We start from the raw sequence: 25,179 nt of genomic DNA on the forward strand, positions 1-25,179 counted from the left end.
TCTTTATTCTACTGGGTAATTAGGTTATGAGGTGGCAGATCCTGATGTGTGTGGGGTGTTGTGTGGTAGCGATCAGAGCTCAGGGCCCACTGCTGGAGAGATGGTGGGCAGAGGGACCACCAAGTGAGCCGTACCAGGCAGAAGCCCTGTGGTCTGATGTGAGTTCTGTAGCTCACCCGGTTGCCTTGCCCACACTAGTGCAGGATCTGTCGACTCTCTTTTTTAATATTTCCTGCAACACAACTGATTAAAGTCCCACATTCGATGTTAGAAAATGCTTTTCTACCTTTTTAACCTCGGTCTATTTCATCTGAAATTTTGTCTGGTAGAAGATACTTACTTGTGTTCTGTTATCTTCTCCCTCCCTGTATCTCATACCCCAGGCTGGCCTTGAAGTCCCTATAGTAGTTCACCTTGAACTTCTGTCCCTTCTGCCTCTACTTCTGATCACTGGGATTGCAGTCTTGTATCACCATGCCCAGGTTTATGTAGTACTGGAGACTGCTAGACTTGGCTAACTGAGCTACAGTCCCACCCCTTATGTTTCTTCTGAGGAAAAAAAAATGCTATTGTGTTTCTTGAGAGTATTTTGTCAGTGACATATTTTAGATGGTTTTAGTGATCTTAGTATTGACTATCTTTGCTAGCTTTTTTTAATCTTCTCTTTTCTTCTCTTCTTCATTTGTGTTGAATGTGAAAATGCATGAACAAATTCTACACTAATGTACAGTCTTGTGTCAAAACAAGACCCTCTTTGCCTTGATCGTTTGTGGGCAAAGTCTTTGTGGTCACCACATAAGAGCCCTTGCTCTGGGCTCAACTGAATCCCTCAGTCAATGGGATGTTAATCTTTGCTGTATCTTTTAAAAAACTATATTTCTTTTGTTTTATTTATACATCATGGGACCGTCTTATGCCTGAAAATGCCAGAAAAGATGGTTTAATCTCCTGGAACTAGAATACAGACAGTTGTGAGCTACCATGTGGGATCTGAAAATTGAACTCAGGTACTCTAAAAGAGCAGCTAGGATTTATAACCACTGAGCCATCTCTGTAACCCTAGCTTGTATCTTGACTGTGAATTCCAAAAAAATGACCAGTTCCTTTTACATTATTTTACACCACAAGAAGTAAAAATAAAACAGTTGGGTAGACTCTGCCAGGAACACCAAGCTCGCGGTATCTACATTTGGTCACTTGTCGAAGGCCGGTGTCAGCGTGGCAATGTAACAGTCCAGGCCTGGAGAGGACTGGGTTGTGTCTGCCCTGAGGTCCTCTCTGGCGTCCATTTTCCTCTGCATCAGCACCAAGAGTGAGCTGGCCTCCTTTCTGGCTCATCCAGGAACGTGCCCCACTTCCTGCAGAAACTCCATCTGGATCCAGGCAGGTGAGACTTCAGAAATCACCTTCTCTCCTTGTGTCCAAAGACTCCTCCCTGCAGCTCATGCCTGGTCCATCTCTGTCCTCTGCAGCCACTTGGACAAAGGTCCCCTTCATCTTTCACATGACAAGTGCTTCCTAAATTCTTCAAACGAGTCAAAGAGAAATAGCTTTCAACTAACTTTACATGAAGCCCATTAAAATCCAGATTAGGCAGCGGTAACCCTGTACTGCTCCTGTTCATCACAAATAAATATGATGAAGGAAGCACCATGTCTCCTCTTTTTCAGTAACTTCCAGATCTGTGTGAAAATGCTTATTTTGGACTCAAGGGAGGGGGGGGGGGGACTCCGTAATTACCTAACTAGCTCTCACTGCTCAGTCCAGCAGGCTAAAGTGAGGTCGGGGTCACAGGATTCTAGTCATCAGAATTCTGGGAGCAGGGCTGTAGTTTACCACTTTTGTCTTGACTATTCTCAGAAGATACACTATAACGATCATAAATTATTGTCACATATATATCCTATGTGATGGTTTGCAGATGTTCATCCCAGGGAGAGGCACTATTAGGAGGTATGGTCTTGTTGGAAGAAGTGTGTCACTGTGGGGGTGGGCTTGGGGTTCTTCTTTCTAGCTGCCTGAGGATGCCTAGTCTGTTCCTGGCTTCCTTCAGATGAAGATGTAGAACTCTCAGCTCCACCTGCACCATGCCTGCCTGGATTCTGCCAAGTTCCTGCCTTGATGACAATGCACTGAACCTCTGAACCTGTAAACCAGCCCCAATTATATGTTGTCATTTATAAGACTTGCCTTGGTCACGGTGTCTGTTCACAGCAGTAAAACCCTAAGACTTGCTATAAGTGTGTGTATATATATATTTCTTTTTTAACTCAGTTTTCTGAAACTGTTGTCCACTAAGCAAACTTTTGGTAGCATACTTTAGATCTGACTCTTTTAAATAAAATGCTTTAGATGCATTTGTTTTTATTGTATGTGTATGAGTGTTTTGCCTACATGTGTTGGTGTGCTGTGTTTGTGCAGTGCCTGCAGAGACCAGAAGAGGGCATCAGGTTCCTTGGAACTGGAGTTACAAATGGTTGTGGGCCACCATGTGAGTGCTGGGAATCAAACCCCCAGTCCTCTGGAAGAGCAACAAGCTCTCTCAACCACTGCACAATCTTTGCAATCCCAAAGGACTTGCTCGTAGCAATTCATTCATTCTAAAATATTTCAAAGCTTATCCCAAAAGTCTCACCCAAAATTGGGTTAGGGAGATGGCTTAAAACACAAAGTGTTAGCCACAAAACAATGGCTAATCACAAACAAGAGTTTGCACCCCCATAGTAACCACACAAAAACACAAAAGCAGTGGTGTGTGCCTGTACAACCCATGTTGAGGAGGCAGAGACAGGTAGATCTTGAAGGTTCTTGGCCAGCTGACCTAGCCCAACTGAAGAGCTCAAACCTCAGTGAGAGAGTCTGTGTCAAAAAGTAAAGTAGAAATCAATTAAAGAACACACATGATATCTACCTCTCACATTCATACACATGCATGCACACACCTATGTGTATGCATATGCACCTGCATGTGTGTATATACCCACATGAATTATAACACAGAAAATTAAACAAAAATTCCACAAAGTAATAGTAAGGAAAACATATAACCAACCATCTTAAAATCTGCCCTCTCTTTTCCCCAGACTATCAGGTCTTTAGGGACTCCGAATGCTTCTAGGATCCTGAGCACACAAAATGATCCTACTCCTCTACTTCTCCATTGTCCCTCAGACACTGACTTTCATATAAACTCAATTTCACCATTACCAGCAGCTATATGTAATCAAGATACTCTGACAAAGAAACAATATTTGACCTTCCCCAAAGTGTTACTTTGTTGCTTGTTTCTTGTTGTGATAAAACACCCTGGCAAAAGCAATGTGAATGGCAAAGACCATAACAGAAAACCACAAACCAATCAAATGGAGAGTTGTGAAGCCCAATCCCAACTGATACATCTACAGCACAACTCCTTCATGAGGCTCAGAGTTCATTTAGAAAGATGAGACAGAAACATTGTAAAGAGCTAGAGGAACAAGGAGTTTGCCAAGATATTGTAGCTTGCCATGAGACTGTAGAGTTTGCCATGATATTGTATCTGCTAGAATTTCAGAGATGCTACATCTATGAAGTCCCATCAACATGGCTAAACAAGAATGAGCAACAGATGTGGTAATGTGAAGACAGACAGCCCATGAGACTTCATCCCTAGAAAAAAACTATAGCCAACTAAAGAGTTGGGCATGATAATTGGTTACCCAATCCCACATGGTCAGCCTCGAAAACATATACATGCAAGTAACATTGTACTGACTGAGCATTGTACTTATGTATTCAGCAATGCATACATACATTCAGCAATGTAACTGTGTATCAACAGTTAAAAAGATACCCATGAATTTGAAAGAGATCAAGAGGAGGTCTTGGAGGGAGGAAAGGGATGGGGGGGGGGTATGGTTATATTATCTCAAAATCTTTTAATTATAGTTTTAAAAGCAATTTAAGAGAGACTGTGATTTGGGGGGGAGGGGTTTACAGTTCCAGAAACCTGTGGAAGGCAAGATGTATTCAGCAGGCAGAGAAGATGGGATTCAGAATAAGTTCAGAATGAGGAGGGAATCATCTGGAAACGGAGATGAAGAGAAAGTGAGGTCAAGCTATAAACCCTTAAGATCTGCCCTGCTGACCCATCTCCTCTTGAAAGGGTCAATGGCCTTTCCAAACAGTGCCACTGGCACAGGGCAAGCAATAGCTTATGGGGGATGTCTTACATTCCAACCACATGTAAGAAACACACAAATACCCAGCAGTTTCAATTCAATATGGGTCATATGTAGCCAACTCATGCCTTGAACATGTCTGTGAGTAGGTTCTTTGTAATAAGAATGCTGTGGTAAACACAGCATAGCTGCACACAAGTGGACCAGGCTGTCGGGGGAGAAGTTTTCCCAGAGATAACTTCGCCAAGATGTCCAGTGATAGGCAAAGGTCACATGATGAAAGCCCCAACCCCAGCAGCGGCAGTTCAGATGCAGACCAGTGAGACCCTGCCACTCCAGAGCCTGAGGAACAAGAAGAAAGAAAACCTTCTGCCACCCAGCAGAAGAAAAACACCGAACTCTCTAGCAAAACAACTGCTAAGTTATCCACTAGTGCTAAAAGACTTCAGAAGGAGCTAGCTGAGATCACCCTTGATCCTCCTCCTAACTGCAGTGCTGGGCCTCAAGGAGATAACATTTCCACCAGGTCCTGTATATGAAGGTGGTGGGTTTTTTTTTCTGTATATCACATTTCCTTCAGATTATCCATTTAACCCACCAAAGGTTTCCTTTCATACCACAATTTATCACTGCAACATCAACAGTCAGGGAGTCATCTGCCTGGATATTCTGAAAGACAACTGAGACCCTGCTTTGACTATTTCAACGGTTTTGCTCCCTTTTGACAGATTGAAATCCTGTGGATCCTCTGATTGGAAGCAGAGCCACTCAGTATTTGACCAACAAAGCAGAACATGACAGGATAGCCAGACAGTAGACCAAGAGATACGCAACATAATTCACATAATTTGTATGCAGTGTGAAGGAGCAGAAGGCCTTTTCCTACTATGCTGCGTATCTTTATAGCCTTTACAATATGGACTTCTGTGTATATGTTATATTGTTCCTACTCTTGCCTTTATCCTTTAGAGACTGGGAGACTCCCCTAAAAGGTAAATGCTACCAAGAGTAGAACTTTGTAGCTGTAGATTATTTTAAAATGCCTACTTCCAAGTCTTGCTTCTTTGGGATATCAAAATATATTTTGTGATGTACTAAGGATACTGGTCCTGAAGTCTACCAAATATTACAGTGTGTTTTAACCTCATTCATTATCTGAATGAAGTTATAAACGTAGCTGTAGATGACTAGGAATTATGTCATTTGTATTAAGGCCCAGATCTATTTCTGAGTATGTGGTTCATGCTGTTGTGAAAATGTGTTACCTTCGTCAGTTTGTAATGACAGGATTTCCTTCTACCCTTTGTATCTCAGAGAGCACTGATGTACCATCTCAAACACAATAAAGTGCTCCTGAAGACATAGCTTCTTGTCATAATGTTGGAAGTCTTGTCGGAAGGTGTGTCTGAGATGATTGTTGATGAAATAAAGGCGTGGCTATGAAGACTGATTATTAAGGGAAAATGAATGAATTATTAAAATGAAAATATTTTTTTAAAAAAAAACAAGAATGCTGCAGTAATTGCAACCACTGTACTTAAAACAACTGCAGTCTCTTGCATTACTGCACTTAAGAATTTAAAAATAATAGTAAAGAAACAAGAGGTCGGTGTGTGGCCACTGCTTTCCACATATTCGATTGCTAATAGCAGAGTTACAACATCCTTGCTTCTGCAAGAAAGGACAGTGATGTAAACAAGGGTGTGCTTTACTTCCAAACAGAATACAGACCCTCTTCTCCTTAAGGATGAGCGTTATTCCTTATAGATGAACACTACACATGAAAAGCCGACTGCTCGAAGAAAGCAACTAGCATGATTTTGGCGTGCTTGTCCAGTTTTTTATTTCCCTGCACATCCACATTAATATTTGTGAAAACTGCATAGAACTATTGTCCAATAAACAGTATGTTCTATTTCCAAGTCATCCCCTTGTCTTCAGAAGCACGACTCAATCTTCCGTGTGTAAAGGCTTCATGGTTTATGTGGCACACTCTTTGAGAAATTTTTATTTTCACTATTCCCATGCCCTGTTTATCCCAAACTCAAAAAACAGCACACACACACACACACACAGAGAGAGAGAGAGAGAGAGAGAGAGACAGAGAGAGAGACAGAGACACAGAGAGAGAGACAGAGAGAGAGAGTCAGCAAGAAACAGAGAGACAGAGACAGAGACAGAGAGAGAGAGACAGACAGAGAAAGACAGAGAGTGAGGAGGGCATCCTGTATCTGAGAGAGCTTTTTAGGAGAATTATACAACCGTTCTTGGGGAAAAATGACAACATAAATTAAAATGTGTGTCACTCACTGTTGCTGACAACAAAACAAAACTGAATCCCAAAACTGTATGCCTTCAAATTGCAAGTGATAAAAGAAGAGAAATATTATGGTGAGAGAGAGGAGAGAAAGTGCCCTGATGTTCCCAGTGTCCTCAGCAACTGCAAGAAAGTGGGTAAAGAACACAAAGGCGAACCGCAGGGTGGCCTAGTTTCCGCAGCGCAAAATAAACAAGCTTGTCTACAGTTAGAACAAATACCAGAGACTGGTGGAGAGTGACAACAGACACACACTTGACACCCTCCTCTGGCCTCTGCATGAACACACACTCACTCACACTCTCACAATCACACATTCACACACACACACAATCACACAATCACACAGTCACACACACCACACACTGTAGAAATTGGGAGGGTGGATAACCCTGGAAAGCCTGGGAGACATACAACTGGGATAGAACAGTAAGAAAGGACCATGTAGATAAGAAGCTATGGATGCAAAGCTGGCGGACTGTAGCTGCCAGCGGGAGATAAGGGGTGAGGAACAGGAGCCTAGGAGCAAGCGCACCAGGTCTCTGGAGGACAGGGATTCACGGAGGACAGCTGCTAAAGGCTATCTAGGTCCACAGAGGGCGAGCACAGGGCCTGTTGCCAATGTGAGTCACGCTGACAGAGATGCCAACGGAGCAAGTCACCAGTCATGGGGATCCTGGAGGTTTCTGAGATTTGGGGGGGCACCTTCACAGAGTCTCTCCTGAGGTGAAAGAGGGTCTTGAGGTGGTCCTGGGAAAGATCACAGACACAGAAAAGCAGAAGTTGAAAGACGATTGGTTAGGGAATGTTCACCTTTAGCACATTGGTTTTCATACAGTACAAGAAGACAGAGGGGAAACGGGTTCATTCTCTTATCAGATGCTGGAAAGTGCATCATAGGTGACAAGGGGAAGCAGGCCCAGCCTTTGGAGGTGTGGGTATCAGTTCCCTGGACTAAGACAGCAGCTCGAGACTCTGGTACCAAAAGGGCTGGAGAAGCGAAGGGCACAGGACAGAGCCCCAGGGCTTGTCCTGCAGACACCTGGGGAAGTCAGATTAGCACTTCCTTGTCTAAACTGTCCTGATTTACATTATGAATAGCCATGAGCTCTTTGTTCTGCAGACCAGTCAGACCGGTTTGTGATAGGGAATGGTTTAAACCTGTGAGACCATAATGCCTTGCCCGTCTCTCTTGAGTATTTTGTCTCCAAGGTAATCTCCCTACAGAAACTGCACTTCACAGTTTCCCCTCATGATCTCAGACTGACTTCTCCTCTGTTCATCATTCCACTGGTGACTGGCTCTCTTCTGTCTGCCTCAACGGAGTATTATGTAAACTAACTAGAATCACTCAAAACTGTGACTTTGAAGGGATAAAAACAGTAATTTTTTATAAGAATCTGCATCATCACAATACATTGAATAACTGAACTTTTTCAAAGAATAAACAAATGTTACTTATAAAGGTCTCTGTCATATCTATAATAAAAATAAATAGATGCTAGATAAAATAGGTAATAAGAAGATAAGATTTATAGATAATGGATGGAGAAATAATAGATAATAGATAAGATAGGTAACAGGAAGATATATATGTATATATATATATATATATAGAGAGAGAGAGAGAGAGAGAAAGGTGATAGATGGATGGATAGATAGATGATGGATAGAAAGAGATAGGTAGATAGCTAGATACTTAGATACATAGATGATAGATAGATGGATGGATAGATAGATACATAGATACATAGATAGGTAGATAGATACATAGATACATAGATAGATAGATAGATAGATAGATAGATAGATAGATAGATAGATGGATGGATAGATAGATAGATAGATAGATAGATAGATAGATAGATAGATGGATACTTAGATACTTAGATACATAGATGGATAGAGATAAATAACATAGATAGATAGATAGATAGATAGATAGATAGATAGATAGATAGATAGAAAGATAGATACTAACTCGAGGAAAGACCCAGCACTAAGATCAGGGTCTTGGAGTAAGTCCTGGAAACAGTGAAATCATGATACCCGGCACTATATAGACCGTAGTGAGGCTTACAGCAGAAGATGCAAAACTCAGTCCAGATATATGCACTGAACTTTAAATGCTCGAGGTTGTACTAAGTAAGCAATGAGAAACAAATAAGTCAAGCCATGCTCACGCAGTGCTCTAGAAAAAGCACTCGCGTGGGTTTCATACAGGAGCATAGGTAACCCTTGGGGGGTGAGAGAGGCAGAGGCCGAGACTGTATACGGTGGAAATAACTCATGATTTTCCGTGGAGTCAACATAGCCCGGCAGTATGGAGGAGCACTGCACCCCACTGCACAGGATTGGTGGTACATAGTAAGACCCGGAAAGATAGTAATGAATGTCAGACAAAAGGATGACTGAATAATTTGTTTTTAATTTTTATTGATTACATGTTTTCATAAAATAAATTATTTGAAACATTAGCTGCCACATTCTGGTTATAGCTTTTATAACGGTTCAAAAATATCTTATAAGAAGTTGTTGATATTACTAGCAAAATTAAAAAAGTTAAAGGTCTAGAGAGATGGCTCGGAGGTTAGGAGATTATTTTGTTATTGCAGAGGACACAGGTCTGGATCCCAGCACTGGCATGGTAGTTCCAAATCAACCTTTAACTCCAGTAGCCCTCTACTGACCTCTAAAACCCCAAGACGTGTCCATGGTGTACATGCATGCCCAAAGGCACAACGCTCAAGACACGGAAACCAAAAAATAAATAAATAAATAAATAAAATAAAATAAGTAAATAAAAATAAATAAATAAATAAATAAATAAATGTGTTCAAAAGAATGTTTGAAAAGTGACTTGTTTTACAATAAGCTTATACAAGAAGGAAGAAGGAAGAAACCACACAGGAACCACCATGAAAAGGACAACCAGAGATGCCCCTGCCTATCATGACAGAACAAGGAGGCCGTAGAGCACCTGCATCAGGTCAGGTCGGAAAAGAGTCAGGTTGTCTCTGTTGATGTACTTGATTATGAAGCTTTAAGAGAAAGGAAGGAAGAACAGACTGTTGCTCTACACCCGTTGGTCCTTGAGGAAACAGCCACCTGAGGACTTACAGTAGGGTAAACTCCTCGGTGGCCAAGGCGTCTGCTGCTCCCTACTTTTTTTTTTTAATATTTATTTATTTATTATATGTAAGTGCACTGTAGCTATCTTCAGATGCCAGAAGAGGGTGTCATATCTCTTTATGGATGGTTGTGAGCCACCATGTGGATGCTGGGATTTGAACCCATGACCTTTGGAAGAGCAGTCAGTGCTCCTACCCGCTGAGCCATCTCTCCAGCCCCTGCTGCTCCCTACTGTAAAACTCAATCTGGCACCGGTTTTGCTGCTTCCAAGGCAGAGAACAAAATAATTTACAGTGAAGCTGAGAAGGTTCATAGCCTGAGTTCCAAGCCAAAAGCCCCTCTAAAACAACCATAGAACCGCTCTAACCGCTCAGGGGTCACCAACCCATAAGCCCCCTCTAAAACAGCCATGGAACCGCTCGAACCGCTCAGGGGTCACCAACCCATAAGCCCCCTCTAAAACAGTCATGGAACCGCTCGAACCGCTCAGGGGTCACTCTCATGCCTAATTTTGACTGTCGACTTGATACCACACAGAAGCACCTGGGAGGAGCATCTCCAGGAAGAATCTGGAGATGCCTGTCAGGAATGAACTTTCTTAGTTCAGAAGCCCCACCCTGAAAGCAGCTGCACAATTCCATGGACTGGTCCTGAACTGATTGAATGAAAACTGGAGAGCCAGTTGAGCCCTAGTGTGCCTTCGCTAATTCCTTCTTTCTGCTAGTGAACAGGAGTGTGGAATGACTGTTTCAAATCCCTGCATCTTGATTTCTCTGCAGCGGGAGTCGCACACCTGCCCATGAGCTATCTTTGGATCCTCGAATGAGGCCACACACACACACACACACACACATTAGCTTATGTTTTGAATACCTTGGCTACCTCAAAGATTGGGCACTCCTAATCCTTCCAATTACCCAGGCTCATTCGAGGAAGTAGCCAATGGCAACTTACCCAAAATCTAACATGGCCGGTTGACTCTATCTCCTGCCACTCCTGCATCTGATCTTCTTCCCTAGGTCCTGGTGATTGTCCATTTCCTCCCCGCTGCATCCTAGCCTGCACAACTCAAGGGTTCTGCCTCGTCTGCGTTGCCCAGCCATTGGCTGCTGACATCTTTGTGGATCAATCAAAACCCAGTTGGGGACAAGGACCTTTACCGTTGGACACGCAGATTCCCGATTGAATCAAAGCATTAGAACCAATCTCCAACATTTCCCTGTAGAGATGACCTGAAACCTGGAACTATGAACCAAATAAACCCTTTCCCATGAAGTTGCTTTTGCCTGTTGCCTGTTGGGGTGTGTTGTCACAGCAACAGGAAAACAAAACCAAAAAGCTAAGACACCTCTAGACTCCTGGTGGTGAGCTAGACAGACACCAGGGAGTCTGACTGAGTTAGTCTTGAGATGGGCAATTCCAGGCTGTGTGCAGGTTAGCACTGTGGGTGTCTGTCTCAGACTGGGGAAGCAAGCCACGCAGGTACTGAGGCAGACCCATGCACAAGACAGGTGCTCAGAGACTTCAGTCTTTTCCTTCTGATGTTTGTGTTAGACCTGAAAAACTAAACAGAGGGTGGGATCAAGTAACATCATCACCATCACACTAATATAAGTAATATCTCATAGTGTAGTCATAAAAGGTAATTCAAAACGGAACCAAGCTAATTAGGCAGCATATAGTGTTTTTTTCTGTAAGTCCAGAAAAAAACAGGTAATACCTTCAACAGGTAATGTCAGCACATATCATCATTCATTGTAAGAGAATATCCATTGTTTCTGTTGAAATTCTTACTACTAATGCCATTGGTATCATCACTGACATCTTCATATTATTTCCTTTTTTATTTATTTAAAGTTTCATTTATTACTCCGTGTGTGTGTGTGTGTGTGTGTGTGTGTGTGTGTGTATGTCAGTGGGCATGTGTGTGCCTCAGGACATGTGGAGGTCTCTACAGAGGAGTACGGAATGGTGTTATTCTTGACGTTGCAATAGAAATCCAAACAGAGCTTCTCCCTGGGCCGCTGAGTACTGTAGACTGAGTACTAGAACACTATCCCTGAATTAAACTACATGATCTCCAGCAGCCCTCCTAGTGGCATTATAAATGCACATTGCCTTTGTGAGACAGTAGATGAGTCCCTACCCACATCCCTAATATGACAGCAGCAACTCAACAACATCAGGTTTTTATCCAACAAGCACTACTGAATGTGTTGGGCTCCGACTCCAGGGAGCACATATTTTTAAAAAAGTACAGAGAACCCTGCCGGTAACTGTGTTGTTTACTAATAGGGGTTGAGGGTTATTAGCTATGACACTGAAAGCAATAAACACTATTATTGCAGAAACAAAGATCTGTGTCCAATTTGGGCGACCGCTTCTAAATTCCACCCTGCACTGTTGTGACAAACAGGGCTTTTGACCCGCTCATTTTAGCAAAACAATGAAAAGATTAAGCAAGCGTGTCTATGCGGTGATAGGCTGGACTTGATTCCTCCAATCCTGAGTCAGCCCACGTGCCCAGATACCCGGTAGGGATTTTTCCTTTACAGTTTGTTGCTGTCAGGATCAAAAAAGGAAGAGTTGGGTTCAGGGTCACGTGGGTATCACTACAGGTACTGAGCTGCGCTTAGGGCCGGCCAGGTGTGCTCGCCCAGTGGCGTCTCTCCCGCTTAGGACCCTTCACCCCACCAGACACTGGAGTAGAGCGAGGTGGGAGACAGGAAGGTCATCCTGATCCCAGCCTCTGGCACCTCCGGGCGCGGCGATCTCAGGGGACAGATAGAGCGGCCACACAGCTTGGGCTCCGCCGCGCGCCCGCGACGAGCCGAGCCGACTCCGAGGCGCCGCGGGTTTGCGGTCATAGCCTGGGGAGAGGTGAGGGCGGGTCCAGGCGGAGGGGACCGCGCTGGGTGGGGGTCGCGGAGAGTAGCAGCTGCTGTCACTCTGGTGCCCAAGCGGTGCAGCTCGGCAGGAGGTCCCCAAGCAAGCCTGAATGCGCGCGGCCGCGCGGCTGTATTCCAACTTCTCCACCTAGCCGCGCTCCAGCTGGGCGCGCGCTTCCGTCCTGCGCGCACTCCCGCTTACCCTCCCTCCCCCCGCTCACCCCCCCTCCTCCCGCCAACTCCCTCTCTCCACCCCTCTCCCTTTCATTCTCACGCTCCTAGGCCAACCCGTGGAAGTTGCAACCTGGACAGCCCGGGCTGCTCTGCTGAAGAGCTCCGAGCCAGTGCTCGGCCGAGCCTCCCACCGGGATCCCGAGGGCAGAGACCGCCCCAACCCCGGTGTTGACCTTCGTCTGCACCGCTCAATAGGTGACCTGAGTCTCTGCTGCCCTGGTTGCAGCGGCTCTGCACCCCTAGGACTGCCAAAGCGCCGGGATCTGCAAACCTGGGTGAGTTCCTGGTCTTCCTCAGCCATCCTAGTTAACAGTGGGAGAACCTGTTTACCCTGCAAACTTAAGATGTGACCAAAGCAGACCAGCCTGCCTTGCAGGACGTGCTTCATATGGTGGGGGAAATAAATAGACTCTCAGAGTCCAAGGCAACAAGCTCAGAGGTGTAAAGGTGAGGATGAATTCTTGTTTCTGGTCGCACGTGTATCTTTCCCTTTAAAAGCCGTGACTTGGGAAATGGTTTTTCTACCCAACAGGAGGCGGGAACTAAGATAGCTCAGCAGCCTGAAAGTTTCCAAAGCGGAGGATGAAAAAAATACAGTATTAGTTGGTGTGCAAGAAATCTTTAAAATACAACTAGGAAATTTCATGCAGGAAAAGGCTAGCCTGAATTCGTGTCGCTTGAAGATTAAGGTTTTTCCCACTACACCAGCAAGGATTGGCATTTAACACTTTTTTTCCCCAGATAAAAGCACTGTTATTCCCACTGCCCACTAAAGTATCTATTCTTTCTACTCCCTGGGAGAGAGGGAATGAGTGATTAATTTGTATTGAAGTTTAGTGAAGGGAAAGTTGTAGGATTCCCCCCCCCCCCCAGGTCAAGAACCCTTGATGTGCTAGGGCAGGATCAACAGCTCTGGTGGTTTGAGCCATGGTGCCTTAGGGGACACTTGGAAATGGGACTCTGGGGATGGAGATCTCTGAGGAGGAATGTCAAAGAGCCATTGGCTGACTGTGTGTGGTGTGCACTTAAAAGAAGACTGTGACTAGTTGCAAAGTATCTCATCACTAAGGAAACCATTCCAGGGAACTGTTGCTTTATCGATGCCACTTTTGAAAGAAGAGCCCTCTATAGGTTCCTTTCCTCACTGAAAAGAAAGCCTGCCTCTAGAAAGGTCTGGTCGCTCTGATGATGCTCTTTGAAAATAGTTTGTCCTTTGGTATATGTCTTAGTATAGCTAAGGTAGTTCAGGTACTCGAACGTTTTTCCTTGCCAAAGGGATGGTGATGTTGAAAATGCTTGGTCTGTCATATACATAAAAATAGATAAATAAATCTTAAAAAGAAAAAAAAATGTTTGGTCTGCCAAGTGTGGGTGATTTGGTTTTTCTGCCAAAGGGAACAAAATACTCACAGGAGTAATTATGGATAAAGTATAGAGCAGAGACTGAAGGAAAGGCCATCCAGAGACTGCCCTACCTGGGGATTCATCCTGTAAACAGTCACCAAACCCTGATACTATTGTGGATGCCAAGAAATGCTTGCTGAAAGGAGCCTGATATAGCTGTCTCCTGAGGGGCCCTGCCAGAGCCTGACACAGAGGCAGATGCTTGCAGCCGACCATTGGACTGAGCACAGGGTCCCCAATGGAGGAGTTAGAGAAAGGACTAAAGGAGCTGAAGGGGTTTGCAACCTCATAGGAAGAACAACAACATCAACCAGACACCCCCCCCCCCAGAGCTCCCAGGGACTAAGCCATCAACCAAGGGGTACACATGGAGGGACCCATGGCTCTAGCTGCATATGTAGCAGAGGATGACCTTGTTAGACATCAGTGAGAGGAGAGGCCATTGGTCCTGTGAAGGCTCCATCCCCCAGTTTAGGAGAATGACAGGACAGGGAAGCATGAGTGGGTGGGTTAGTGAGCAGGGGTGGGAGATGAGATAGGGGGGCTAGAGGGGAAATGTGGAAGGGGATAATATTCAACAAAGCAGTAAACCCTCTGTGTAACTGTGTGTGTGTGGGGGGGGGGGGTCACTGTGTTGATATACCCAGTTCACTTCTGTTTCTACCCAGTGTCAATCTGTCTGTCTCCCCCCTCCCCACGACATGTGTGTGTATGTGTGTGTGTGTGTGTCTGTGTGTGTGTGTCTGTGTGTGTGTATGTGTGTGTGTGTGTGTGTGTGCATACAAGTGCCCAGAAAAACCAGAAGGAAGTGTTTAAGGCTGAAGTTTTTTCCTCATCTGTGATTCAGGCATCACGATTTCTCTGAAGATGGCTGTGGGGAGTACGTGAATCGTGGTTGGAAATTGCTTAGTTTGCTGTTAGCAGAGGTGAGCAGTTATAAAAAGGGGGTAGAGGCCTGGGGAGGCAGCTCTGTGGTGGATAGTACTCACTGCTCTTTCAGAGACCCAAGAGGTCAGATCCCAGCATGGGATCATCAGGCAGCCATAAATGCCTGTAACTCCAGATGTCCGAGGGATTAGGCACCTCCTTCTGGTCTCTCTGGGCACCGGTATGCACATGCACATGACACGGGGAGAGGGGAGGCAGACAGATAGACACTGGGTAGAAACAGAAGTGAACTGAGTGTCTCAACACAGTGCCAGCCCCTGCAGTTACACAGAGGGTTTACTGCATTGTTGACTGAAATGAAGATTTGCCTACAGAATGGAATTCCCAAGTCAACCCATCACGATACATGAAGGAAAAACATTTAGTGGAAACTGAACACTCCCTGTCCAAAAATCGGGGCTGGGAGGATGGTCCAGAGTGCAGGCATCTTTGTCAGGAGCTGTGTGAAGGACGAAGACACGGAAGGGCTGGCCTGGGAGAAATGTTTGTTTCTTTCATATTGTCTTTGTAGAAATCTTAGTGTATGTGGCTGTCTTGCTTTGAGATTGTTTTGTTCGGATTACGTTATTAAACTCTAAAAGGGAATTTGCAATGTTTAAGCTAATCTGAAATGGAACGGTAGTTATCATAATTCATATGCCAGTGCTTTGCATACAGGTTCTGACCTTACGACTCTGTAGGGCTGGACGTGTAACTCAGTAGTCAAGCAAAGCCCTTAGCCTACCCTGTTGTAGAAACTATCTAATCCAGACCTGGGGTTTCTACCAGGCTTTTGACCATTTAGTTCCCAGATTAAAGACATATACAACCTTCATATTTACAATAAGCCTTAAAGAGCACAAGAGCTGGGCAGATACCTGACCTCTGTGCTATTAGAATCTCCTTTCCTTTCAACAACCCTGAGTTATTATTTACTGTGTTTCCTCTGGGCTGCTCTCACTCCAACTCTCACTCCTCCTGCACCTTCTTCTCCCTCGCAAGGTTCCCCTCTGACCCCAGGCCCAGGAAACCTAAACCCCACCCATGTCTCTTCTGCACAGCTATTGGCTGTTGGCATCTTTATTTACCAATCAGAAATGACTTGGGGCAGGGTCACATAGCATCTCTTGGGTCTCCATGCAGACTCCAGGTCTTGGGGGAAGGGGGGTGTCCATGCTTGTCATTGCAATAGACAGCAAGACCAAGCCTCATACCCCCAGCACCCTCTCCCAATGCTAAACAAGGTATCTATCTGTCTGTCTGTCTGTCTATCTATCTATCTATCTATCTATCTATCTATCTATCTATCTATCTATCCCTGTTGGTTGCACAGATATTTTATTTGAATCTGGGGACCCATTAAGGGCCTGTAGGACATGATTCATTTTGAGATTTCATGGGGGAAGGCTCTGGTCTCTCAGAGGAAAGGAAGGAGTAGAAACCCATGATAATCTTTAATTGTAACATGTTTTTCTATATATTTCTACAATTTTTATCAGAAACATTTTCCATGTAAATCTTCAAGTTTATCAGTAAATGTTTACATTCCATTTTTAATCAACTTAGGAATATTTTTATGCCTACCATTATTGTATCTATATAAAATTTTCCATGATAATCTTCAAATCTAACATGTTTTTCTACATTTTTCTACAATTTTACCAGAAATATTTTCTACATAAATCTTCAATTCTATCACAAAATGTTTTTATCCCATATTTCAATTAATTTAGCAATGTTTTACATGTCTACCACTTTACTCCTTAATTTCCATGAAAATTGTCAATTGTAACATGTTTATCTGAAATATTTGTGAATCTTTAATTTTATCATAAAGTGTTTTTTCTTCCCTTTTCAATAAATAAAAAATTAAAAAAAAAAAGAAAAGAAACATGGAAACATTCTTCCCTGACGGGCTGATTTCCCAAGGTCATTTGAAAGACTTGTCGTCTCTGCACATAGGTGGATTCATTATTTTCTTTGTCTTTGTCTTTCCTCTCTGTTCTTCTGTCTTTCCTTCCTTGGTTATTTCTCAGCTTGTCTAACGATGCTTTGACTCCATCCCTTCATGTAGGCAACCCCCGGTCTACTCTGTGGCCTTGTTCTCTGACACACAGTTGTGTGTCAGATGGGCACGGCCCCCTTCATTTTTCTCCCAAAGCACTTCCTACCATTGGCGCATGGAATGCTCTCTTTCTGGTGACAGTCAGAGAAGTGTCACAGTGACTTAGACAGAAAGGGGCTTCGTGTGCAGATGAAGTGGTCACAAGAAAGTTAGAGAGGAGGATGCTAACTGATGGGGGAGGAGAGAGCGCTTGGGAACTGTAGGAGAGTCCTGCCAGGCAGCTGGGCTGAGATGGCCCTGGGGCTGCTGTCTTCGACTCGGCCACCAGCACAGGTGCGGACTTCATGACCATGTCATTTTTCTGTGTTCCACCAATCAGAGGAATTGCTGCATTCCTCTTTATACCAGGAGCTAAGGGAGTGAACACTGTTGCCAACAGCAAAAACAGGCCAGCCAATAGCATCCTCAGATACTTTCCGCTTCCTTCTCCGGCCTTTCTGTCTGGTAGAATCTGACCTCTGTCTTGCACCCTTCAGAGGACTCTGGGAAATGGAGCCTACAGTTTTCTAGTCTTAGAGTTGATGTAAGGAACACTTGGAGACTGAGAGTTAAGTGACAGGCCATCACGTCTCATATATACCTAAAATATAGTAGTCAGAGATGGAATATTTAATCCAAAGTAGGCTAAAACTGACTTTGGGTAATTTTTTTAAAAAGTGAAATAAGAAAGTGCTGGGATTAAAGGAGTGCCCCCCCCCATGTCTTTCCTTTGTGGGGGGAAAAAAGCAGGGGGCCAGCGATGGGGCCGCATAGGAGAAACACTGGCAGGCAAAGCCCGCATAGGGGGCTAGGGGGACACCAGCAGGGCGGTGCCTGGATAGCTATGGTGGAGCTTCCGAACACCTGTAGAGCAGGAGGCTGCCTGGCTAACAGGAAGGGAGGTCCTTGCTCAGAAGGCAGTGCTGTTCTGGCCTGGGCCTCTCGGGTACCTGTAGAGGAAGCTTGCCTGAGAGGAGGCTGGGTCCTTTCTTGGTGGCTGAATCGCTGAGGCCTGTTCCTTGTTCTTACATGGCGGATTTGGATAAGAAGAAACAGTTCACAGTTTTAATGCTTTATTATAGAAAAGTAGGAAGAGAAAAGGAGATAGAGAAGTAAAGAGAGAAAGAGAGGATAGAGGGATGAGGAATGGTCATGGCCACGTGGAAAGGGGGGAAAGAATAGAGAGAGAAGGGGAACAGAGAGAAAGGGGCAAGAGAGAGCTGAGAGAGATAAGAGAGGGCAGAGAGAGAGAGAGAGGAGGGGCAAGAAGCTGTCTTTTATAGTAGGCTGGGTTACCTGGCAACCGTGAAGCGGGAAAGGCTGGCTGTAGCCAGGTGACTGTAGGGTAGAGTCCAGCCAGAACACTACGGGCCATACGTGACTGATGGCCACAGGATTATGGAGTTGAGGAGTCAGCAGTCTGGAAGCATAGCTCAGGGGTTCCGTCCCTTGTAGAATGTTCTACTGGGTCTCCAGAGTAAGCCTTGCTCAACCAGGCTACAGACTGCCTTACAAGGTCTCACATTCCTTGATGGTTGTCCACCTTCATATTTTTTGAGACAGGATCTCTGTGTGAACCTGATGCTCGTCAATTCAGCTCTGCTGGCTGGCTGATTAGCCTCAGGGGTCCACATGTCTCTCCAGTCTCTCCCCACCTGTGCTGGGTTGTAGACAAGAGCCATGGTTCCTGACTTCTCACATGAGCTCTGAGATCCCAGCTCAAGACTCTGTGCTTCCCCAGCAGGCACTAGGGCCTAAGCCATCTTTCTTGTCCCAGAAAAAAGATTTTTAAAATGATCCTCCCCACCAAAGCTTCAGCTAGCAATACCCATTCCATGGCCCATAAAACAAAGGAAGACCACAGTCCATTCAGAAATCACAGTCTCTGGCTCGCTGGTTCATTCAGTAGATGAATCACCTGTGAATTGGTTTCTGCTGACTCTTTCCCACTGCAACACTCACAGTACTCTTTTTAATGCTGACAAAGACAGAAATGGCACGTTTCTTGGATAGCAAAATAAAAATATGTTTGAATTTGCTCCAGTTACTTCTTTGATAAGCTGGAATTAGTCAGAGTCTCTTCTTTTACAAATCCCTTCTATTCTGTTAGTAAATTATGACCTTGTTTGCACTCAGAAATTGCATTAGGACTTCTAGGAACAGTCTCTATCATTGAATAAAATCATCTTTAATTTGCTGCTACAACTTGAGAAAGGGGGAAAGACTGGGGCAAATTGGAGAGCATGATGAATTTGTTAGTCTATTGCATCAATGCTCTTGTATTTAATGTTATCTCTCTCTTTTTAAATTGGATATTTTCCTTATTTACAGAACGTTATCTCTTAAAAGATGAGAACCATTTCATTTTCTTCCTTAGTGATTGATGAAAAATATTTAAATGGGTAATTACAACTGTTACCTGGGTAAATCATACTTTCGTATGACTCTATTCTTTAAGTGTAGTGATGATATCAGTAATTTACCCACTCAACCTCTCACCATCAAGAATGAGCATAGCTAAATGTTGCTCTGTTCCATGAATAGCTCCTCAAGTCTTCTATCCCAAGCCACTACAAGCTGTTGTTCATGAAGCCCACTTATTTCACAATCTCTTGGGTGTAGCTGTTTGATTCTAATAGGGATTGATTAATTATAAAGGAAAGTAGGAACAACTATTGACTTTTCTATGTTGTAGTGATATGTAAATGTCCCCTCTCCAGTCCAGCTTCTCTTCCTCTCCCTAGTTTTCATCTTTAAGTCATAGTTGAGCAAACACTGGGAGTAGAGTTCTATGTTTCTTTCTCTGGAATGTAAGGGTAACACATTCTTGCCCTGTCCAAACACACTGAGAGTACTTGGAGATAACTGTGTTTACAAAATTGCTGTTGTGGACTGATAATCAATATGGGGCTGAAAAGATGACTCAACAGTTAAAAGTGGTTGCTGCTCTTGCAGAAGGCCTAGACTCAGTTCCCAGAACCAACCCGACGGCTCACAACCTTCTGCAACTCTAGCTCCAGAGGGTCCAATGCCCTCTTCTGTCCTCTGTGAGCATGAGGTACGTATGTAGTATGCACATATACATGCAGGCAAATAGTCATAGACATAAAAGTTTAAGAAGTAATAAAAGAAAATCAAAATCATATTTTATTTGCTAAGTATTATATAGTGTAGGCCATCCAAATGTGACTCTTGCTGGTTAGGTCACTGGGGTGCTGGCTTGTAAGGGAGATGGGTAGTAAGCACGTGTGTGGGCCATTTGTTTGTTTCATTTCCTTTTCCATGTCTTTAGCATATTTGAGGAGAACCAAGCAAGACTCATGGAGGGACTGACATCAGTGATACAGATGATAGTAGTGTGTGGACAGTATATGTGATGGTTAATCTCAATGGTCAACTTGCCTAGATTTACAGCCACTGTACTGGCTGGTTTTGTGTCAACTTGATATAAGCTAGAGTCAGCAGAAAGGAAGGAGCCTCAGTTGAGCAAATGCTTCCATAAGATCCAGCTGTAAGGCATTTTCTTAATTAGCGATGGGTGGGGGAAGGCCCAAACTATTGTGGATGGTGCCATCCCCTGGGCTGGTGGTCCTGGGTTTTATAAGGAAGCAGGCTGAGCAAGCCATGGGGAGCAAGCCAGTGAGCAGCACCCCTCCACGACCTTTGCGTCAGCTCGTGCCTCCAGGATCCTGTTGGCTTGAGTGCCTGTCCTGACTTCCTTTGATAATGAGCAATGATACGAAAGTGGAAGCCAAATAAACCCTTTTCTCCCCAACTTGCTTTTGGTCGTGCTTCCTCACAGCAATAGAAACCCTAACTATGACAGTTTTCATGGAAACATACTTCAGGGTCTGCTCATATAGATGTTTCTTGAAAGGTTTAACTGAAGAGGGCTGGCCCACCCAGAATGTGGGTGACACCAACGGGCTTTGGTCCTGGTCTCCTGTGGTCAAGGTGAAAGTGAGCTGTACCTTTATCTTTCCTGACTTCCTTACTGTGGATGAAATGCCTCGTGCTCCTGTATCTATGCCTTCCCCACCAGGACTTCTCATCATGGTACTTGAGTCACAACGATAAGAAAAGTAACTAAGACCATGTGTTTCTTAAGTATAGAGAGCAGTGGCTCCCTGGCAGAGATGGTGTTGTATTTGCTCATGGTGAGGTAGAAGGTGGAATGAATTGAAAGGATACTTCTGACTTCAGAGAATATTTACATTGACAATGAAAGGGGATGTGAGGAGCAAAGACAGTTATAGAAGTCTAGGACCGTGTGTGTGTGTGTGTGTGTGTGTGTGTGTGTGTGTGTGTGTGTGTGTGTTTGTGTGTTATTTATGTGGAGGTGGGAGCAGGTTAGTGGATATGCGTGTATAGTTGTACTCGGGGGCTAGAAGAGGGACTTGGTTCCCTGGAGCTGGAGGTGTGAGTAAGCTGGTGCTGACAAGTGGGGGTGCTCAGAACTGGACTCAGGTCCTCTGGAAGAGCAGTGGGACCTTTTGACCTCAGAGCCATCTCCCCAAGCCCCCATGCTTTTCTTTTGTCGATTTTTTTTTTTTAGCCTATAGAAATTGAACCATAGGATTCTATTCAACATTTGGTAGTTTTAGTGTTTTAAAGTAGAAATTTCATAAGAAAAGAAGGCTGCTTTGGGTATTCAAATATGATCAGAATGTAATAAAAATCATTTAAAAATGATCAGACTCTATAGAGTTTCACTGGACATCAAACTTATAGTCATAGTCGTTGAAGAAAATGAAGATACACATTTGCCAGCAAAAGCTGAAGGTGCAATGGTTTGTTCAACTAGTCATTGTAGAACTAGGTGTAGCAATAGCCTTGATGACTTATTGTCTATGCCAGGACACCTTTGAGAGTGAATGGGACTCTATTAATGACTGTCCTGGGGAAAGAAGCACAAATGAGGAGTATGTTATTAAATATGGAGTGACCAAGGTTTATGGTGACCCAAGATTAAATTATGTCTGTGGTCCCTGGTGTTGCTAGAAACCATGTGGAAATCCATGGTCTGTGTTCCTGCTGACTATAAAAAGCAAGGAAGCTACTTTTGCCATGTTATTGATGACTGCAGATTCACAGATGAGAAAGAGAGACATAGAAGGCTTCTGTGACAACCCCTATTCCCACTTCACTACGCACCCCACACACACATACAAAGTAACAACCTAGGCAGAAAGCTGTCAAAAAGAACTCTTTTTTTTTTTTTTTGGCACTAAATGTCATTTTATTTTCAAGCTAGTCAGTTGCTCATTTAGGTTTTAAACTTTGAAGGACCCATGACCTTTATCAAAGCGAGTTCGAAATAAGAAAAAAAATAAACAATAACATTGAAGTTATTTACACATCAGGTATAGATTTTTTTAAAAGATTTATTTATTTATTATATGTAAGCACACTGTAGCTGACAGTCCAGAAGAAGGCATCAGATCTCGTTATGGATGGTTGTAAGCCACCATGTGGTTGCTGGGATTTGAACTCTGTACCTCTGGAAGAGCAGTCAGTGCTCTTAACCACTGAGCCATCTCTCCAGCTCCCCAGGTATAGATTTTAAAAGAATGTCTTCAAATAATTTCCTAGGTATCACTCAGAAGTATCTAACATAAAGTGCTACAGTCCTTCAAATAAAATTATAGACTAATTGAAAATGTATATTATACATTTGCAGTTATTTGAAATCATTCAATAATTTGTAGTGTGTTAATGGAGCGAAAGAGATAAAAGGAAGTCCACGTTCATATTTTAAGATAAATTTGCTTCAGAAGTCACTTTCAACCCTTGCTCATGGTCTAAGTATAGCCATTGTGATGAGACCTAAGATGTAAGCAGTCACTAATTTTTGATTCACACTTTAGTGGAGGTAGAGAGCCACCAGCGACTCCATATCCCCTAGAGTAGGCAGCATCAGGGCCTCAATACATACCACTCCCAGGAAGACAGTTAGCAGACTAGGTTCCGAAGAGACTGTTGACTGTTGTCTGTTGTCTGTCTGTTCTGCTGTCTGGTTGACATGAACACTCAAAAAAGTACACTTTCGGTTAAGTGTCCCTTTATTCTCTTCTCCTCCTCTTCTTGCCTTGTTCTTTCTCAGATGGCAGAAGAGTGGCAATAACCTCTTTCCTTCCCAGGACCTTCCTCTGGCTTTGTTCAGAAACCTGGAGGCGTAATTTGTCTATCACACCATAGTGACAGGATTGAACATCTCTATGACGAATCGCAATATCCACACAGCACCGTGGCTTCGCTGCACTAACGACAACATACTTATTTGCAGTCCTGCACGAAACTTTGAACTTTAAGGCAAACTCATAGGGATTGTACAGTGACACTTGCTTATGTGTTGACTGATCATCTGCATAAATTGTTAGTTCCATGGGAAACACAGACAGGAAGATTCCCTTCCACTAACTCTGGTTGTCTGTTTTGATGATGCCTTGGCACTGAATCCCCCTTGCTGCAGATTCTGCCTTTAGTCTCAAATCTATTTTGGACTTTCTTAGATTCTGTTAAAAACTTCAAAGCATTTTGGCAATAGTGTGTAGTCCAATTAACCCAACAGTGGGCAGCTGTAGATGGGAAGTCCAAGAATCTAGTAGTTGCTCCGTCCCACGAGGCTAGGTATTTCAGCTGGTCTTCTGTATAATAATAATCCTTTGTGATAATAGTGATTCCAGTCCACAGGGAATGATCAAGGCCTTTCTTCCTTCTGCCCTAGCCACACCTCTTCAGCCCCTACTACCCTTTAGCTTCCTGCCCTGTTTGGTAGGAAAAGCCAAGGTCTGCGTAAGTCCCCCCAAACACAGCAAAAATCATGTACTGAGGTCCAACTTCTAGCACTCAGGAATCAATTTCTCTTTTCTTCTTTCTTCTTTCCTTTTTTTGTATAAGTGCTACAGAAGCAAGCACATCGTATTGTTTTTGAGACAGGGTTTTCTGCTGTAGGCCAGGCTGGTCAGAAATTCACTGTGTAGCTGAGAATGGCTTCAAAGTCTTGGTGCCTCTCCTCTGACCTCAGGCTGTCAAGAGCAGGGGCAACATGTCTGCTATCACACCTGGCTTTTTAAAGAAACATGTTTTGATTCTTATAATCTTTCTCCTCCCTCTTCTGAGATATTCCCTGAGACATAGATGCATGAAGATTATGTAGACTTATCCACTGGGGCTGGCCTCCCCCTGATCATTGATATCTCCATTGTGTCCAGTTGTGCTTTGCTATGATGGTCTCCATTTGCTGGACAGAGAAGCTTCTTTGATGACATGTGGTAGCTACAGTTAGAGGTTCAGAGTGTCAGTCCATTATCATCAAGGCAGGAACATGGCAACATTCAGGCAAGCACAGTGCAGAAGAACTGAGAGTTCTACATCTACATCTGAAGGCTGCTAGCAGAATACTCCAAAGAGAACTCTTAAAATTTGTGATAAGGATCCTGAATCCACAATTGATGGTTTCTGGTTGGAATAGGGGTGGGAAAGACTTGGTTTTCTTTAAGAGGCTGGCCCACCAGGAGTTTGATCATACTCTAGTCAACATAAATTGGACTTGGTCATCTTCATCCTCTTCTTCCTCTTCTCCTACTCCTCCTTCTTCTCCATCATCGTCATCTTTGTTGTCTTGATGTGTCACCAACATCATAGTCGATAGTATAGTCATCGTCTGCATCTTTGTCTTTGCCTTTTTGGGGGGAATGGGGTATCACAAGGGCTGGGGGCAGACCTGGGAGGACCAGAAAGAGAGGGCGTGTGATGGGATTCATGATGTAAAATTCACAAATAATCAATAAAAAATATCATGTTAAAAGACTTTACTCTTGTACGTGACTGTATAACTGTCTACCACACAGACTTTTTAAAAAGTTATTAAGCAGCCCTAACTAAACAATAATGTTTTGACCAGTTTTAAGGTACAGCTCCACATTACTTGGTGATCGTCACATCGTTGTACAACAGACACAACCGCCCGTCTCCAGAACTCTTTACCTTCTCAAAATGGAGCATCAGGCC

The 25,179-nt window shown here is 43.9% G+C and overlaps 2 pseudogenes; one reads left to right on the plus strand and one right to left on the minus strand.

The window, feature by feature from the left end:
* Window positions 1–4,408: 4,408 nt before the first annotated feature.
* Window positions 4,409–4,998, plus strand: LOC127668707 (ubiquitin-conjugating enzyme E2 E3-like; annotated as a pseudogene).
* A 17,962-nt stretch (window positions 4,999–22,960) lies between these two features.
* LOC127668993 (motile sperm domain-containing protein 1-like) lies at window positions 22,961–24,811 on the minus strand (annotated as a pseudogene).
* Window positions 24,812–25,179: the final 368 nt, after the last annotated feature.

Source organism: Apodemus sylvaticus, chromosome 18, assembly GCF_947179515.1.
Source record: "Apodemus sylvaticus chromosome 18, mApoSyl1.1, whole genome shotgun sequence".
Taxonomy (NCBI): Eukaryota; Metazoa; Chordata; class Mammalia; order Rodentia; family Muridae; genus Apodemus; species Apodemus sylvaticus.